The sequence below is a fragment of the Vidua chalybeata genome, chromosome 7 (genome assembly GCF_026979565.1).
Source record: "Vidua chalybeata isolate OUT-0048 chromosome 7, bVidCha1 merged haplotype, whole genome shotgun sequence".
Classification (NCBI taxonomy): Eukaryota; Metazoa; Chordata; class Aves; order Passeriformes; family Viduidae; genus Vidua; species Vidua chalybeata.
Genome location: NC_071536.1, coordinates 36812300 through 36833238, shown reverse-complemented (window position 1 = coordinate 36833238; position 20939 = coordinate 36812300).

The window sequence follows — 20939 nt, the reverse complement described above, 5'->3', positions numbered from 1 at the left end:
AAGATGTGCTTTTCTGCTGAAGTTTGTTGTTTTGTTTTGTTTTGTTTTTAAGTTAACTGGAATGCAATTACATTATTTTCCTATTATAAATAGCTTCAAATATTTGGAATAATACTAATGGTAGGATTTTTATGTCAATATAGAAATGAAGATAGTGTTCAGACAGAGTAGAAAATGTAGAATTTACTGAGGCACTGAGCTCGAGTTTCCAGGTTAAGAAAACAAATATGGATCTGCACATGTCCAGTCCAACTTTTTGTGAAATTACACAAAAGCAGCAATCAGAGAGTCTGTGTGTTGATATTATAACAAAGTGGTAATGGAAAATGGGAGTGTCATTTCCAGATGGATTCTCCTGGTGCTTCTGCTGTTCCCTCCGCTGGATTCTCTGCTACTTTTGGATCATTACTGGGAATTTTAAGCAGAAAGGTTTCAGAGTGGCTGATGAAGAGAAGGCAAGCAGCAGAGCCAGGCTGTGAGAGGATCCTGTGATGGCAGCACAGGCTGGGCTGAGGGAGGTGGGGACAATGGCCCAGGTGAGTCCCAGCTGCTCCCAGGAGCTGCTCTGTGCCTTCTGCTGGGCACATTTCTCATCCACCACCCTGTGATGCACTCTGGGAAGCAGAGGTTTGTCCTTGCTCTTGGAACAAGCAGTTACCTCCAAACTCAGATATTTTTCAAGCTGTTACAGCCATTTCCAAGCTCTCCTCTGTCAGGCCCCACTGCCAAGCACATGGCCAGGCCATTTATATGCTTTAACTATTCCTGTGTCGAGGAATGGCATTTGTGGATTATTGGCAATGTTAGACTATAGCAGCTCTTCAGTTACACTCCTGCTGCACTTCCACAAACACTTTAAGCCAGCATAAGCCAGAGATGCTGCCCTGCCCTGCACAAATGTTCTTGCAGCTGCACATTTAATTGATTGGGGAGCTGATTTGGGTTAAAACCAGCCCAGCCAAGAAGTCAAAAACATCAGCTTTAAACTCATTTCTGAACTCAGCTCCTCCCCAGCCTCTCCAATATTTATGCTGGCTTGAAGGTCTTCACCTTCCCGGGGCTGAGACCACAACAAGTGTGTGCAGAAAACCAGGAGCTGCTTTTTTTGTTACAAGGGCTGGTTTTTAAAGGGCTTGAAGATTTGCAGTTTAAACTGTGGCTCCTTGTTAAACAGCCAGATATTCTACAAGAGGATTAATGGTCTTATTTTTATGCCCTGACTCCCAAGGCACACCTTGGAGAGAACCCAGGGTGTGACTGTGGACTAATTTTGTCTCCATCACCTGCCTGCCTTTAACTAATTTTCTCTTAAAAACATCAAGTTGTATCTTCTGTGATCCAAGCTGTCTCTAAGCAAGCACATTCCCACACCCTCTGAAATATTTTTCTATCCTCTCACAGCAGATACTTTCTGTATTAGGTAGTTTCAGTCAGTATTTCTGCAACAAAACAATGGAAAGAAAATACAGGATTTGAGTGACTTATCAGTGTTAAAATCTGACACTTGGAGCAGCTCATTTTCTCCAAAACTCTGCTAAAATAATCTGTGAGTTTCACAAGTGGTTTATCCTTGTATTATGAGGATTTACAGAGGTTTGCTCATCCCAAATTACATTTATTTTGTTATTAGACAAAGAAGCACAGAACTTTCTTTGCAGGGACCAGGCAGTTTGTGGGCATGGGCAGGAACAGTGACACTACACCTCTGGCTGATGGCTTTGTTTGTGGGGTTTTTTAATCATTAGATCGAAGATGGAGACATTATTTGGAGTTTTACTGAGTAAAACATCACCTCTGCACCTGCAAGGACACCACCAAATCTCCATTTCCTAGCTAATATTGCAGAATTAACTCTGCACCCTGCCAAGCAAAATTCAGGTGTGGAGCTTGCCTCGTGTCATTCAGGAGACACGGGGAAGATAAAGGACTAATTATAGAGGTCGACTGCCAATTCTGTCTAAACTGGAAGTTTCCCCCTCTTCTCAACAGTAACTAGGACACTGTGTTACAAAAATAATCTCACAAAATTCCATGGTGGGATGGCAGTCAGCTCCTAATGTGTGTCCTGGGTCCTGGCTGTTCCACTGAGTTATCCCTGATTTCACTTCAGCTTTGAACAACCAAAGGAATTTTGAGGTTTTCTCGAAGATTCTGTCACTGTCATGGAGTCGATGATGAGCCAGAGTGGAAAGATTTTAATCTTATAAAATCACAGAATTGTTTAAGCTGGAATAACTCTCCAAGGCCATGGAGTCCATCCCTGCCAAGGCCACCACTGCCACATGTCCCCACGTGCCACATCCACAGAGCTCTTCACTCCCTCCAGGGATGGGGACTCCAGCACATCCTGAAAACACTGGAATTAAAGGTTCCTTCAGCTGTGTGAATTTCCCATCCATTCTGGCTTTTCTTTCAGGAAGAGTTTGCAACCTAAGAGTTACTTTTGGTTCTAAGAGCCAAGAAAATCATCAACCAATTTACAGGTTTAAGTTCTTAAAAGTTAAAAATAAAGTTAAAAAATAATAAAAAAGAAAAACAAAGGGTTTTTTAAAATTATCTGGAAGGCTGCTGCTGAAAAAGCAGTTCAGCAGACTTTGAGATAATACAGATTAATATTCTTTTTATTTCTTACCCCTCTGTAATCTTTGGTCTCTCCTCCATCTTACAGCATCTGTGTTAATTTCCTTAAAAATGTGCCTGTGATCTTTAAATAAGAACAAGGTAAACCCATTGACTGTTCCACTAAATACTTAATCAGTTTCTTCAAAGAAGTTGGAAAAGTGAAGTGAAAATCTTAAATCTGTTGGATTGAAATTCAAATTTTTGATATTTCCATTTAAAGGAAATTTCTTAAAAACAAAGTTTGAATCCAGATTAATTTCAGTTCTTTTCTAGCGTAGAAGTGTTCATAGTATGGAAATTCGCTGAGCTCCAGTTTAGAATCCCTTTAAAGCACAAGGAATGATTATTATCTTTCAAGCAAATGAAGAGCATTTTTATTTTAACTCATGTGAAGTTGTATGAAACAAACTCTGGGTGATTAAATTATAGAAACTACACTTTCAATAAGTTATTGCAACCTGAGTGGCATGAAATATTTATAAATAACAGGTTGGAGAAAATGCAGGAGCTCTCTCATGGTGCAGAGAGTTCAGGGGGTGAGGTTGGGATTCAAGAGGTGCTTGGGAAGCGTCCCTGACATGAAATTCTGATAGAAATTTCCTGCTTGGAAGGCAGGATTTTTCAACAGGAGACTTGGCACGGGATGTGCTAGAGCTGCTCTTAACAGTTTAATTAATGCTGTGTTATGTATGCACAGTTTTTTTAGCATCTCCTATTTGGAAACACTGCTTGATATATAGAAATAAAAAGTGTGCACACTCCCTAAGTGATGCACGTTGTTGTGGCTGTGAACTCTGTACGTTTGTAATGTTAAATTTGTCAAAGTTAATGTGTTGAAAAGTAACAAGTTACTTAAGTTAGTTAAATGTCTCTTTCTGGAGGAAAATTACCATAATGGTTACTTTTACTAAAATGCAATTACTGTCATTGTAACAATCAATCATATTTTCCCAGGGAAGGAACTTTCCTAGTTCTGAAGGCATTAAAATGTAAGATTGCTCTGCTCAGTGTTCACAAGAGCTGCAGAGGCAAGAAACTTCTGGGGAGAATCAAGTTCCTCTCAGATGGTTTTCTTCCAGATGATTCCAAAGTAGAAATTAACTTCTTAAAAGAAACTGAGCCCAGTGACTTGTAAAACACCAGCCAAAGCTTTATAAAGTCTGAAAGGCTTGAAAAATATTTGAAAAAGGTTTTGTTACAGCTGAGCTTGACTTAAGCCTAAAGCAACAAGTTCCCATCTGCATTTCCCACTTGGCTGCCAGAACTTGGGAAGTTCTGCATAGGAACCTGAAAAAAAAGAGACCTTAAAGCTCATTCTGTTCCATTCCGTTCCATTCCATTCCATTCCATTCCATTCCATTCCTTCTCCCTTTCCCATTCCCATCCCTTTCCCATTCCCATCCCTTTTCCCTTTCCATTTCCCATTCCCTTTTCCTTTTCCTTTCCTTTTCCTTTTCTTTTCCCTTTCCCATTCCCCATCCCCCATCCCCCATCCCATTCCCATCCCATTCCCATCTCCATCCCATTCCCTTCCCCATCCCCATTTCCTTTCCCTTTCCCATCCCCCATCCCATCCCATCCCATCCCATTCCCCATTCCCCATTCCCCATTCCCCATTCCCCATTCCCCATTCCCCATTCCCCATCCCATCCCATCCCATCCCATCCCATTCCCCATTCCCCATTCCCCATTCCCCATTCCCCATTCCCCATCCCATCCCATCCCATCCCATCCCATCCCATCCCATTCCCATTCCCATTCCCATTCCCCATTCCCTCCCAGGGGTAAGGACACTTTCCAGGCTGCTCCAAACCCCATCCAGCCTGGCCTGGGCCATGGGACAGAAATGAGTTCTTAAAATACTCAACAATATTTTCATGGCTGTTTTTATAGGAACTCTCTTCCTTGCACAAAATTTTTTAACCTGCTCTGTAACAGAGAAGAAAAATTCTTAAATTCTCACAGATGAGAAATAATTTCAAGATATCCTATGAAAAACTTCATTGTTTTTTCAGGCAGTTTTTTGTCACATAGAAATATGATTTGACCTCCACACCCATCACTCAAGGCACAATTAATAATCTCATGCAAGTTTTGAAGCTTAGCTGATTTTTTTTTTTAGGATAGTGAACTTCAAAGGGTTTTTATAATTTCATTTTTTGTGTTTGTCTCTATATGGAAACAAAAATAGCATCTCCATTGCAAAACAACTGCTAGAACATGCACCATAAGTGTTTTCACACTTGGAGATTCATGTTCATATCTGATTCTGCTGTGGTAAATAGATTGGGATAAACACATCCATTGCACACATCCCCAGTTTTGTGGGGTTTATATTAAATTTTTCTGCAAAGAATGACGAGGTTTCAGTGAGGATACCCAGGCATTGATAATACTGATATTTAAGCAATTTTCTATTTGAAATATGAATGTCATTTGAATTTCACTGGTTGTAGTTGGTTGAATTAGTACTGTAAGCGTATTTTTAATATTTATTTCAGTGTGTGTTTTTCAAACTGCCCAATACAAGAGAGTGATACAGTACCTGTGATTTCAGTCACAGAATTGTCTTGGAAGTTCATTAGGGTATTCAAATTCTCATAAAATTTGGCTTTAAAATGTATTCTTTTAAATGAAAAAGTGTTCTGGTTTGTATCTTGTTGGGTTTTGGAGAGATCACTCACCAAATAACATCCTTCTGCAAAATTCCCTTTTCCTAAAAATTCCTTTACTTAATGCCTCACTGCTCTGGCTCACATGACGGTGTGGAATTTAAACCTGAACATTTCACCAAATGCCAAATCCCAAGGCCATTGAAAGACTTTTACCAGATTAGGACATCAATACCCTTGTGCACACTCCTGTTTATCAATCCTTCTTGCTAAAGAATGGCTCTCTCCTTTTTACTTTTCTGTCAAGCATTTTTAGATTTATATATATTTCTGTCTGAATAACCTCCCTATTATTTAATATATATTTTAATTAATTAATTAATATTTTTTCTGAATAACCTCCCCCAAGCTGTGCTGTTAGGATTACAGTTTATGGTTCCTATGAAGCATTTTTAGATTAATATATATTTTTGCCTAAATAACCTTCTTATTAATTAATATATATTTTAAATTAATTAATTAATATATATGTCTGAATAAACTCCCTATTAATTAATATATATCTTTTAATTAATATATATATATATATTTTAATTAATTAATTAATATTTTGGTCTGAATAACCTCCCCCAAGTTGTGCTGCTAGGATTACATTTTATGGTTCCTATGAAGCATTTTTAGATTAATATATTTTTTGTCTGAATAAACTCCCTATTAATTAATATATTTAAAAATAAATTAATATATCTTTTTAATAACCTCCCTATTAATTAATATATTTTAAATTGATTAATTAATTAATTAATATTTTTTCTGAATAACCTCCCCCAAGCTGTGCTGTTAGGATTATATTTTATGGTTTCTATGAAGCATTTTTAGATTAAATATATATATATTTGTCTGAATAATTCCCTATTAATCAATACATATTTTTTAATTAATTAATATATATTTTTGTTTGAATGACCTTCTTATTAATGAATATATTTTAAAATTAATTAATTAATATATTTGTCTTACTGAATTTGTCTGTTTGAATTACTTCCCTACTTCTACTTGAATTTCTTCCCTAATTATAATATATATAATATACAACATATAATATAATATAATATAATATAATATAATATAATATAATATAATATAATATAATATAATATAATATATATATATAATTAATATATATTAAGATATATATTTAAATTAATTTATATAATATATATTTTGTCTGAACAACCTCCTTATTAATCCTAACCTAAAATGTTCAGATTACATTTTCTGGTTTCTCTCTTGCAACCCACGACTGGAATGGATAATTCCTGCCCTGCTGCAATCACAGAGGTGAGAATATTGTCCTTAGTATTGAGAATATTGAGAATATTGAGAAGATTGAGAATATTGAGACTATTAAGAATATTGAGAATATTGAGACTATTGAGACTATTGAGAATATTGAGACTATTAAGAATATTGAGAATATTAAGAATATTGAGAATATTGAGAATATTGAGACTATTAAGAATATTGAGAATATTGAGACTATTGAGACTATTGAGAATATTGAGACTATTAAGAATATTGAGACTATTGGGAATATTGAGAATATTGAGAAGATTGAGAATATTGAGACTATTGAGACTATTGAGACTATTGAGAATATTGAGACTATTAAGAATATTGAGAATATTGAGACTATTGAGACTATTGAGAATATTGAGACTATTAAGAATATTGAGAATATTGAGACTATTGAGACTATTGAGAATATTGAGACTATTAAGAATATTGAGAATATTGAGACTATTGGGAATATTGAGAATATTGAGACTATTAAGAATATTGAGAATATTGAGACTATTGGGAATATTGAGAATATTGAGAAGATTGAGAATATTGAGACTATTGAGAATATTGAGAAGATTGAGAATATGGAGAATATTGAGAATATGGAGAATATTGTCCTTCTGGTGGAAAATGCAGGTTAATGCAAACGATGCTCTAATTAGAATTCCAGGCCTGCTTGGCACAGGGTTGATTTCCTTGGCTCCCAGCCTAATCTTGTTATGTTGTTTTGAACTATGAAGAGAGTGGCTTTAAAGATCTCCAGCAGTGCAAATGAGATGAGGGAGTTGTAAAGAGCTTAAAGAATCACAGAATGTAACTCCTCCAAAACAAACCACGGACACAGGGGGGAAAACCTCACCTGAACATCCCTCCCTGGCAGGAGGACACTCCCAGAAAACCTCCCATTTCTGGGGCTGTTCAAGAAATCTTGTGCAGTCTTGCAGTGCTCTCTAATTGCATGGTAGGACAGAGGTGTAAAGCATTAATAATATGGGGCATTTTTATTTGGAAAAGGGTAATTATATGCTAAATGCTCAAGAATCCATTTAGGCAAATCCATGTGACTTTATTATTGTGCAGCCTCTGCTTAGGAAGACTCTTTATAGCATTAATTTCCATGAGTTCTAAGACATTTGTATCAAAATTATTGATTTTATTGACTGCTGACACAGGGGATTAAAGCACTGAGTTCTAAGACATTTGTATCAAAATTATTGATTTTATTGACTGCTGACACAGGGGATTAAGGCACTGAGTTCTAGGACATTTGTATCAAAATTATTGATTTTATTGACTGCTGACACAGGGGATTAAGGCACTGAATTCTAGGACATTTGTATCAAAATTATTGATTTTATTGACTGCTGACACAGGGGATTAAGGCACTGAATTCTAGGACATTTGTATCAAAATTATTGATTTTATTGACTGCTGACACAGGGGATTAAGGCACTGAGTTCTAAGACATTTGTATCAAAATTATTGATATTATTGATTGCTGACTCAAGGGATTAAGGCGTTTTAATCTTTAGTTTTGTTTTATTTGAGAAACAGTTATGCTGCCCCAATATACAATAAAATAACATATACAAAATATAACAGAGGGAAGAAAACTTAACAAAAACCCTCCTGATATTAGGAAATCTAGTTCAGGTCTTCTTTGAATAACAAAAATTTTATTTTTGTGAACTAGCAATGTCTACATAATCATGTTAAGGTGTGTAAAATGTGGAAGTCATCAGAATTTTAGAACATTTTTTCCTCTGGTTATAATGTGTGTTTTTTTTCCATTAATTTACATGTGATTCATTTCATGTACATATAGACCCATACTTACATATACACAAAGCAATTTTAAAAAATATTTTTCCCTTTTTTTCCTTTAAGAATTATCCACATTTATGGCTCAACTTCACTTCCAGTCATTCCTCTTGATAAGAATGAAGGCCAGTGCTAAACTTTTACTTTTTTATTTTACTTTTATTTTACAATTTTGCTTTTTTCTGTATGAAAAACCATCTGTAGAGCTGGAAAGCAGAACATTTCTACAGGCAGACTTTTCTTTTGTGTGGGAAAATAATATAAAATATTTGGATCAGTTCTGTTCACATCTTTAGGAGTCTGAGTGAAATTTTTTATTCAAGTGCTTGACTTTTCCTATTGGAGCATCTTTAAGTGGGAGCACATTCAGTGTGTTAGTAAACATATTCTTCTGTAATTTTTTCATTTTCTTGTCATTATTTTCACTTTCAACAATGATTCTTTGGAATTCCTTTGGTTTCCTGATCCAATTGGCATTAAATGGATTCAATGTGATTCTGTCCAACGCTTTTACAAATTCAGGGAACCGATGAGATTTGAATTTATGACCAAAAAAAATCATCCCATAATTTATAATTTGGCACATTTTGCCTTTCTCTCTTTGTGGGAAGGATCAAGTTTCTTCCTAGGTAGGTTTCCAGCAGAAGAAGGAAATCTTTGTGGGTGAGAGGAGCTGCATTTCCTGGGAATTCCCTGGGGATTTAGATCCCATCCAGCGAGGAAGGCACAGGAGCATCCAGGAGTAGGAAAAGTAGGTCAGTGCAAACGATCCCTGAGACTGCTCAAGGAGCAGAGTTGGGATTTCAGCCCTGATCACTTCACACTGCATAACCTTGGGAAGGAAAGTAAGCCAGGCAGGGTAAAAATACCTCTGCTGCTGTGTTCAGCTCAGGAGCTAACAGGAATGTTCCCAGGAGCCACGGGAAATGGACTGAGCTGCTCAAATCCCAAACTTCCTGGGAAACAGCGCAGTCACCTCTCTGCTCTCCACTGCTTAGTGAAGATAATAGTAGAGACTCTTTTCCAAAGGCTGATTTTGGCAATCAGGAAGTGCTTTCTGCTAAAATTTCTGGGTTTTTTTTTTTTTTTTTCCATTAGGAGAGGCTTGTGTTGCTGCTGCTCCTGTTATCCAAGGAGGAGAGAGCCTGCACTGTGCATTCCTGCTGTGTCCATCCCTTTCCTCTGTCCAAATACTGAGCTTTCTCTCTGCCTGCCTTTTTACCTTTTCCTTCTGTCACTCCTACAGTTTATTTTAAACTTTAATTTATACGGAGCTCCTGCTTTCTCTATCAATATCACATCATTATTCTTACCTGATTCTCTTGATAATTTGTTTGCACTGGAATTCTTGGCAGTGAACTAAGAATTTCATTGTCTACCTACTCTCTTTTCTCTTGGAGAGTATAATAGAGTGGGAGGGAGAAGCCTCATGGTAATATTTTTATATTTGAAATGTAGCCACACTTTATGTGCTCCTACACATGGTGCTACTTATAGCTAATGAAACAAGTCTCATCTTGTGGTCTAGAGCTTTTCTATTTTGGACTATTTTGTGCTAATTCTACTCATTTCAGCTCCCTCTGATTAATGCTGCTTCTCCTCTCCTCATCTGCCTCCGTGGGATTATTTAGGAAGGGACTATTAGCACTGCCTGGGAAGCACAGCAGTCATCCTCAGTCCAAAAATGAGGAAGAGCAAGTGGAAATAATGGGATGGGGTCATCTCAGTATCCCACTGAACTGACATGGAGGAGAATGGATCCTTTGGAAGCACAAAACTGATGCACCCAGCAGGTAATGGGACATGGGACGCAGAACTTCCCCTATTGGGAGTTTTCTGGAACCTCAGCATTCCCGCAATCTTTCCTGTAATAAATCCAGTACAACTTCATCTGGCCCAAAGTCAATGGTGATCTGAGGAGAAGAAAATCCCATGTGTCTGCTGATCAATTACTAATTTAATATTATAATGCTAATTTTTGTTATAAGCCACTTCAAGTAAACAATGATGGCACACAGCAAGTAAATAGAATTTAAGATTAGGTTATCATTGGCAGAACTGATTATTTTTAATCCCTGTGTTTTTTCTAAGAGAAAAAGGATACTTTTACAAGACACCTTGTTTAGTATAAAATAAAGATTTTTTAATGGCACATCTCCCTTTTTCACATCACTCATCTCCTGCCTTAGAGATTATTTGTTCTGCTGGGAAAACTCTGTTTTGAAATAAGTTTACTCCACACTTTCCTTCTTCCAGAAACTCTTTCAGCCTATTTTTAGGTTGCTTGGATTTCAAAGCAAACTGGGAGTGCTTTGATAACGTTTAAGGGTTCCACCTCACCTGAATTCAGAAGACACAGCAATGGAAACCTGCTGTGCTCCTTATCTCAGGCAATTTTGATAAAAACCACAATGTCCTGTGATCCACACAGATATTGGCAAATCAACTCCAAATTCAGTGGTCTAATTACAAAGTAATTTATTGGGAACAGTCAGAGAAGCATTTAAACATGCTCATTACAGACCAAATAAAATATATTTGACTCAGCTGTTTTCAGCTGTGATTTCTGCTTAAAATGGGTGAATAGAAGAGGAAAGGAGAATTTAAATTCTGAAATATGTACTGCTGGAGACAGAAATGCTCAGCTTGAATTTTTTTGCCATATCTTAATACTTACAGTCTTTTAGACACATTAAAAATTTATTTAATGGTTGGGCAAGAGAAGATTTTGAAATTAATTTAAGCTGGTTCATTTAAATCCTATTTCCTGATCACAACTGCAAATTAATAAACTGTTATGATCAATTTTATTACTTAACTGACTCTACTATTTCAGAGACTTGTTAAATCCTGACTATTGGTTTTGATAAACATGAAAATAAATAATTTTGGTGTCTAAACACTCATCAAACATCCTTCATGAGAACAGTTGCAGTAAAATTGATTGAAACTTGATGTTTATGTGAGAACACTTTGAAAAATATCTTAGTCGAATGTCAGTAAATTTAGTACAGATTCCTTTTCTTTCCTCTTGCTATTTTTTTTTATACTAATACCATTATAAATAAATCTTAATTTCCTCTAACATATGGACCAAACTGGAATAAACCCCTCTGTGCATTTTCAAAGTTTACTTCAGTTTATGAATTTGAACTGTTCAGGGATTTTTGAGTGTTTTGTGTCTTGATTTGAAAAACACAATTTTTTTTTTTTTTCCGAACTCTAAGTAGCTTTTCAAAAAAAATCTTTTTTGGAATGAAGAGAAGTTTGAATTTAACAAAAAAAAAAAAATAAAAGCCAGTTTTGGCCTTGAGTTACACAGAAGGAGACATTAACAACTGAAAAACTCATGACAAAGCTTCACATGGAGTTTCTTAATGCAGTTCTGTCAAACTGCTGAGTTCAAAGTGAATTATTGACATATTGGAAGTATATTGATTGATTATATCATTGATATAATTCCCAATAATGAAATTGATATCATTCCCATTGATATGAGAACTTGGATCTTTGTGATAGGGATGGATCAGAGACCATTTACCTGGGAAGTCATGTGACACAGGTTGTGACAGGTTTTAGGGACAATAAAGTTGGCAATGCAGACACCTCCAGCCCAGCAGTGATCTTTTAATCCATTCAGTCAGCTGAACCCAAAATGTATCTTATTATGGGCTGTAATGTGGGCAGTCTGAATTCTCAGCCCCGTTCTGCTCCCAGCACAGTTCCAGTGGAATTTGCCCTGGGTGCTGCAGGACGTGCACTGGCCACGGTCAGCTCATCATCCCTGTAGGAATTGCTCTGCTCAGCACCTCTCACCTTCCAACTCCATGCTAAAGACCCATCCTACCTATTTGATTTTGCAGAAACCCCCTGGGAGCAGAGGATGTCTCGTGGCAGGAGCTGCAGTGCTGCTCTGAGCTGCCCAGATCCACACTCCAGCCCTGCCAGCAGCGTCCCAGAGCATCCAGCTTGGACATGACCTCCCAGAGCATCGAGTCCAACCTGGCATCAGCCCCATTTTCAGCAAGAGCCGTGTGCAGTCATTCCTTGCTCATCCAGAGATGGTGACTGCCTCCTTTCCCAGTCCCTCCCAGTGCCTGGGCACCTTTTCCATGGCTGCACTGGGGTCCTGGTGTTTCTCTGGGGCTGGGTTTGGGTTTTCTCAGAGGTTTGGGTCCCTCTGAGCAGCTGCACAGCATTAAGGACCTGCCCTGCTCTCTGTGTCACACAAAACCAGGACCCCATCAGAGTCTGGGGTGTCCCTCTGAGCTGCACTCTGTGGGGTAAATAAAAGTATGGAAAGGCATATCCTGTGGGATTTGCTGAGAATGGTCAGTGCCAAGTCTGGGACACCTGTGTGAAACACAGCCCAGTTCAGAGTTCTGTTAATTTCAGTCATCTCTACTCCCCTTTCTGAGCAAAACACATTTAGCACTGAAATGAAGCAGCATTTTGGATATTTCTAACTTGTTTAGCAAATCCAATTACAATTCCCAATTTCCCTGCTTGGCCCTGCTGTTCTCTCCAGAGGTATTGGGATCCCTGGAGTCAGGAGGTGGCAAATCCATTTGTTCTGCTTTTCCTGGGGCACAGCTGTTCCAGCTTGCTGCTTTTTGCCTGTCTGAGAATTCCTCAGGCCCAGGGGCTGATTTACTGCCCCACGTGCTCCCTGGGGTATTCCTCCACCAGGAATTTCTACCCTCCCACTGCTCAGAGTTTACCTGTCTGGAGCTGCTGCTTTTCCCTAGTTACAGACAAGGGCAGCATCCTTCTCATGTGTGAGAGAGCATCTTTTTATAAATTTTGTACCATAAAAAGTATTTTTATAACTTAGACTTTTCTATGAGAGACATTTGGACCAACATCTCACACGACAGCACTGTTACTCACTTGTGAGTGTTCCTTTTTCCCTGTATTTGTAAAAGGGACAACTTTTAACCATGTTTTTAGCTGTGATTGCAATTTGTTTTTTAATTGAACCTCTGATTTTCAGCAAAGCTGTGGTTTATTTAAACCAGCCCCGTGGTCTTGCAAAGCTTAGACAGTAACTTGAGATGTCACAGTGAGCACACACAGTGATCAAAATTATGGAGCAACTGCTCTGTGAGGAGAGATTGAATTCTTTAGGATTTTTCCACTCTGCAATGAGAACACGAAATGCAGAGTTATGGAGGGAGCCTCTGAATTCATGAATAGTGTGGGAAAGGTGCACAGAACATCATTTTTCATCCTTTTTCATATACAAGAAACAGGCAGTATGCAAACGTGGAGTGTTCTTAAATAGCACGGAATTAAATTTTGGAATGCGCTGCCGCAGGAGATTGCGGAGGCCAAAAGCATGAATAGATTTTTAAATCACCATCAGTGGCTATTGAAGTGAAACAAAAACCCTAAAAACACACACAAAACCACTGCTCAGGGTACAGACTCCTGTTCAGGAAGATCCTAAAGGGCTGATTGCAGGAGCTGGAGGTGTTACAGGCCTTGGTGACATCCCCAGCCAGCAGAATGAGGTGATGAACATTATTCAGCCCCAATTAGGGATTTTGTCAGGGCCATATTCACTTCGTGGTTTCCCTTTGCTGGCATCACTAGAACCATTTAGAAATTGAATTTCATTGATATCAGTCCGTAGTGCAAAAAAAATCTACCTTGGTCTTCAGCTCAGGGGTTTTATTCTCATTTTAAGCCATCTTAACAGCATCCAAAGGGAAATGACCCCAGAGCAGCAGCAACAAACTGGGAGAGATCAGAGACACACAAACAGCACTGCAGAATTCACCCAGTGGCTTCCTCCTCCCAGTTCCACATTACCCTGGGAGGGAATGCCACCACAGGGGCTCACACCTCTGATTTTCCTGTTTTCTTATGGGTTGCACTTCCCTGCCCATGACACCAGGCATGGAGAAACCCCCCTTGATGGAATTTGCCAACAGGTTGAGCAGTGAAATCCACACTTCAACTGGACTCCCCCAACACTGCTGCCAAAAATAACAGAGATAACAGGTGGAGGGAGAGCTGGGATGTGGAGCCAAATGCTCCACAGGCATCCTTTGTTTTTTCAGTAAGAGGGATTTTTTCCATGCAATTCCAGCCCTGGAGCACTCGTGGTGCTGGGAATGACTTCTCCACTCCCTTTCATCCCAAGAGTTTTCCTGATTGTGCAAACTCTGACTCACTCTGGGGATGCTGGAGTTCACCACCTTTGGCACTGAGAGCAGAGGCTGGGTAACAGCTCAAGCTGGGGTTCTGCTGCCCTTGAAATTACTGGGGAATCCATTCTCTCCACCATTAATGCTGGAATCTGCCATTGCTTGGATGATGAGAGTTTAGTAATCCATAAGCTCTCTACAACCCCTGATTATTAATAATTGCACCAAAAAAATCTAGTTTTTTGTTTAAAATTTGTGGCAAATTCAGTATTTTTTCTGTTGGTTTATGCACTTCTGTTGCTGACATCAACATCCTTCAGGATCCATCCTGGGGATGGATTGACAGAAACATTTGCTTCATGTCTTAATTTCTTTCTTGTGTCTGAGTCTTGTAGGTTAAGGGTGGGGGCTGAACTTGTGTTTGCTGTGTCCACACACTCTACCTCATGTATTTCACAAGAATTCTCCATTTTTTGGGATATTAAAAGAAATGATTAAGGCTTTGTGCCTTGAGAAATCCTATAAATCAGGATTAAAATCCCTGCTTTTGAGGAGAGGTTTTGATATATCCCTGGGCTTTTGCTGGCAATCTGAGTTCAATGAAAGACCTTTTTTTTCATGCAGAATTACATCAAATGATTTGCCATAAAAATGCCCTTTCTTTGCTTCTAGGCAAGAAATTGTCTCATTATTCCAAAACTTAAGAAAACAGAATAGTGGCCAACTGTCTTTCTCACAAGCTCTTGAAATGGGAAGTTTTCTTGGTCCATGGAGAAAAGATTCCAAAGGCTGCTGCAGGAATGTTCCACTAGATTCTGATCCCTGCTAAGTGATTTTTGGCTGCTGTGTCTGAAATTCAATCAATCCAGGTCCATTGATACAATTTTGAATTCAGAGCTGGGAGACCTGAATTTCAATTTTCCTGCCTGTCCACGTTTTTTGTTACTTCCAAACATCTTAGCACAGGAACTGCTGGCAGTGTGCACTCCTTGGGGGTTTGCTCCCTGTAGTACTTTACTAATCACACTGAGATCCCAGTTTTGCCCTCCCCTTTTATCTCTTTACAGCAGATATTGTCATACCTGACAAGTGATTTATCAACATTTACAGTTCAAAATCTCATCTTAAATACCATAAATCACAAAAACACACTTGTAGCACTATAAAAAGTTCTATGGTACTTTTGCTCCTGAGGAAGGTCCTCAAAATCTATCTCTTCTGTCTGAATTCTATCAGTTGATGTAATTTATGTTCTTTTCCATGCAATTTCTGTCCAGTTGTTTTTCAATGAGGTATTTAGGATCACTAAAATTGATAATTATTAGATACAGAATGCAAATAGTTAAATAGGAAAATGTCTTTGAATAATTGAGAGTCAGCATGATTGTTATGAATAACTATTTAATAATAGAAATATTCTGGATTATTAAACTAGGGTTAAGAATAGAATATGAAGTCAAGAGCTGTCTTTTGATATAAGAAAATCAAAATCCACAGCATCAGTTTTGTTTCCAAAGCAATTTTTTTTCCAAAGTAATTTTTTCCCAAAGGTAATAATTGAGGAAATGGCCTCAAGTTGTATCAGGGAAGGTTTAAATTGGATATTAGGAAAAATTCCTTCAAGGAAAGGGTTATAAAATATTGGAACAGCTCAGGGAGGTGGTGGAGTCCCCATCCCTGGAAGTGTTCAGAAAATGTGTGGATGTGGCACTTGAGGACATGGATTGTGGTGGACACTGGTGATGGCTGGATTTGATCTCACAGGTGTTTCCCAACCTTAACAATTCCATGATTCCACCTTGGAGCCCCCTGAGTCAGGGTTCCAGTGGGATTCACCTTGGCAGAGAAATGGAGGTGTTTCTTTCCTGCCTCCATCCTGCTCAGCTCCACCAATCCCACTGAACTGGTTCCCAGCACAGGTACAAATTAAACATTTCACAGTATTTGTACTGAAATTTAGCTGGAGAAGGCAGGAATTCCGTGAGAAATGGTACCTGGTGATGTACTGAAATGACAAATGGCTGTGTACAGGACAGAGTGGGGAACTACAGCCAGATTGAACTGCAGCCAGAGCTGCTTTGTTGCAGTTTTTAAACTGTTCAGTGGTTTCATACAATCATTTCCAGGTGAGATTGCTGGAGGTGCTCCTGTGAGATCTCTGAACCATTGCAATGATCTCCAGGTTGGATTTTGGGAGGTGCTCCTGTGAGATCTCTGAACCATTGCAATGATCTCCAGGTTGGATTTTGGGAGGTTCTCCTGTGAGATCTCTGAACCATTGCAATGATCTGCAGGTCAGATTGTTAGAGGTTCTCCTGTGAGATCTCTGAACCATTGCAGTGATCTCCAGGTTGGATTTTGGGAGGTGCTCCTGTGAGATCTCTGAACCATTGCAATGATCTCCAGGCTGGATTTTGGGAGGTTCTCCTGTGAGATCTCTGAACCATTGCAATGTTCTCCAGGTCAGATTTTGGGAGGTGCTCCTGTGAGATCTCTGAACCATTGCAATGTTCTCCAGGTGAGATTGTTGGAGGTTCTCCTGTGAGATCTCTGAACCATTGCAATGTTCTCCAGGTCAGATTTTGGGAGGTGCTCCTGTGAGATCTCTGAACCATTGCAATGTTCTCCAGGTGAGATTGTTGGAGGTTCTCCTGTGAGATCTCTGAACCATTGCAATGATCTCCAGGTTGGATTTTGGGAGGTGCTCCTGTGAGATCTCTGAACCATTGCAATGATCTCCAGGTTGGATTTTGGGAGGTTCTCCTGTGAGATCTCTGGACCATTGCAATGATCTGCAGGTCAGATTTTGGGAGGTGCTCCTGTGAGATCTCTGAACCATTGCAATGTTCTCCAGGTTGGATTTTGGGAGGTTCTCCTGTGAGATCTCTGAACCATTGCAATGATCTGCAGGTCAGATTGTTGGAGGTTCTCCTGTGAGATCTCTGAACCATTGCAATGTTCTCCAGGTTGGATTTTGGGAGGTGCCCTGCTCCTGCCTCAGCTCTCTGAGCCCACTGAGTGCTGTAGCTGCTCCTTGTGGCACTGGGTCACTCCAAAGCCATTCCCACAGCCCAGATTTCCCTGCAGACAGCAAACCAACCCCCTGTGCATAGCTGGGGCCAAAATAGTCCCAATATTCTCTTTCCTGCTCCTCCAGAGACTCTTGAAATGCGGGGTGAGATCACTGCAGCCTTTTGGGGTTTGCTGCAGTTTCCTATTTCTTTCGGGCTCTTTTTTAAGCCGGGCTGTCCTTAGGGAGTCACTGGCGGGTGCTGGTGTGCCCAGGGTCCCTGCAGGCATCCTGCTAACCCTGCACAACACTTTTAGCTTTGTGGGCGATCAGGGGGCTCAGCAGGGACCTGCTGACATTCTTGGGAAGAATCCAGTGATGGGCTAAGAATGAAGAGTGGCAGAAAGCACTTCTTAATTAATCATCCACAAAGGAATTAATGCCAGTGCAGTTTGTTTTATTTTTAATTCTCTAAGTTCACTGTAAAGAAATCCTGTCAATTATTTTATTTTGCACCAGGTCAGGATCTAACCAGCTGAGTCTCAAGTGGAAATAGACTGGCAGGTCCCAATAAAGAGCTACTGGAAGAAATTTATTTACACTTGCGTAGTAAACACCACACTGAGTAGCGTGTTAACAGCCTGTATGTTTTTATTTGCTACCATAAATCAAATTATTGCAGTCCATGTAATATTTCCAATCCCACATCATTATTTATAATGATTCTTTACCAATCAAGAATTTTGGGGGATATAAGATGCATTTTTCATGTGAGGGTTCCAGTTGAATTTCCATGTCCTTGAGTCGCAGATGCCTTTGTGTCATGAGATCTTTTATTAAAAAAAATATAGCACACTGCTCCTATGCCAAATATTCTTTTGGAAAGCTATTCTTGCTCCCACCCTCAATAGTAACAAGAAAATACTGCACTTGGAGTTATTTTTAAGTGGCTGGAAATAGCATCCATATTATTTCAAGCCACTGATGTATAAAATCTTTGGAAGAAAAGAGCAGCCACTTGTTTATTGCAGGTTGTTTGTTCCCATTTGTTCATTCTTCAATTTTAGAAAAGTGCCACGTGAACAAAAACTACCATCCAAGATCATTTGTAAGCACCAGGCACCCTCATGTACAAAACAATTACATAAATGAGAATTGCTATTATTTTTCTCATTTCTGCTGGGATTAAAACAACAAACCTTGGCATCCTTAATTCTTCCATGCTGGGATCTGTCTGTTAGAGCAGTTCTCAAAAACCTGGAGACTCGATCCCACAGAAAAATCTTTTCCTTCTACTGACAGAAAGGAATGAGGATTTATGCACAATATATGGGGTCCATTCATTAAGTTTTACAGGTGTTTAAAATATTACATCAGAAAAAGGTTTTGTGCATTAGAGAAATTCAGAATGTGGAGATTGTGTCAGATATTAAATAACTGGGGTTTTCAGCTGTATCACAAGGGGTGTAACACAATTTTACAGCTGCAATATTTGTGCAGGAGTTAATTGTGGTGCCTGCAGAAATTGAGAATTGTATTTCAGCAACAGAATTTATTTATTTTCAGTTCAGACATCTTAGGTAGATATAAATAATTAACAAAATTTAGAAGTAATTGGTATTTTCTACAGCTTTATGTAGGTAGAAGTAGAATTTAACTAAATCCTCAGTGTATTTCTAGTGTCACAGTCAGCTTATGACTTCAAAGACAACAGAATTTGTACCATATGTGTCAGGAGTAGCTTGAGAACGTGTAAGATAACATCTTAAATTCACTCACACTGTGTGTTTCACTTTTTGAAATTATATTCTTCAAAAGAGAAGTTTTTGCTGGATGCTGTTATGCTCCTTATTGCAAGTGTAGATGCTCCTAAAAGCATTAAAAATAAATGGTCAACTCCTTTAGCAATGTTTGCTTGTGAATTTTAATTCATTTTATAGATACTTTCCATCTGTAATTAGCTCCACTGCCTATTCTAGAGTCAGATTTAATTATCTTCTACAAAAACCAACAAAGGAGATTCTGGAATCACCCTGTATTTGCAACAGAGGAAAATGTGTCAGGATGCGTCCAGAATTCCCTTCTCCAACTGTTTATTTGATGGAGAACATTTTTCTCCTCACCAAAGTGTGTCTAATCAGATCCTCCCAAAGCAATGCCACGCATGCAATGCCTGTCCCATAATTCTCCTTGGAGACAGAGCACAGCTGCTGCAGTGAGTATTAGCTGCTTCTTAGGCTTGGTCTTTTCTTTCAATAAAAATCCCAGATGGCCAGGGGTCTTTCACACCACCCTGGTAAATATGAGCCTGCTTCAGGTGGAGAGGTGATGTAAGTCCATATAATTCTGCTTTAAGTGCAAAAATCCCACACTGAGCTCGATTACTGCCTGTTTTTCTCCAGTCCCTCAACTGGCCAGACTTGATCCAATGGCAGGAGTGGCTGGAAAGAGGAATTATTGTGCTTCAGGAAACATCCTGGAGCTCTACACGCAGTGACAGCTCTGCAGGGCTCAGCTCTGGGGGTGTTTGTCAGGGGAACCCTTCCAGCTTTGGGCCTGAGTCCTGGCAAGTGCTTGAGGCTCCTCCAAAGCTCCCACTTGGGCCCAGTTGTGCCCAGTTTGCCTCTGCAGTGCTGCTTTCCCCCTGCTCACGTCCTCTGGGGGCCAGGGGAGACTTTCCATCATCAGGGACTGCTGCTCATTTTGGGGTGACAGCACATTCATACCCAACATCATCACAGAGATCTCACTTTCTAAATGAGCTTCTCTGTTGAAAAAGAGGAATTAGGGACAGGAATTTGGCCATTATTCCCTTGCAGGCCTGTGCACCATGAGGTCTAAAGGAATGACTGGATTTGGCGCTCAGTGCTCTGGGCTGGGTGACAAAGTGGGAATTGTCACGCGTTGGACTCCATGATCTTGGAGTTCTTTTCCAATGATTCTGAGGCTTCTCTGCTGTGATGTCCCAAAAAAAGGCTGGGATCTTACAGAGCTCTGCAGAGCCCACAAGTTTCCATCAGTTTGTCCCAGGTGTTGGAACCCTGGATGCTGAGAATGTTAAACTTTCTGTTCTGAAGGGCACAGACCCACAAGAGAATACTATGTTTGACCTGAGGCCATAGAGAAAGCTTCCAAAATTGATTAACAGCACTGAGATGACAAGTGTGTAGTTTGAATAACAGTGTTGCTGTCTCATTCTGCTCAATCCCAACCAGGCAGGAGGAGATGGAAACTGAACCTGAACTCAGAGCCAGAGGAGTACAGAGAAGGGATGGACAAGGGCACAGAGGCTGTGATGGGCTGGGATCATTTTTAGAATTAGTGCTGGTGGGTACCAACTTTGGCTCTGGACAATCTATTGAACTTTGCAGAAAAAAA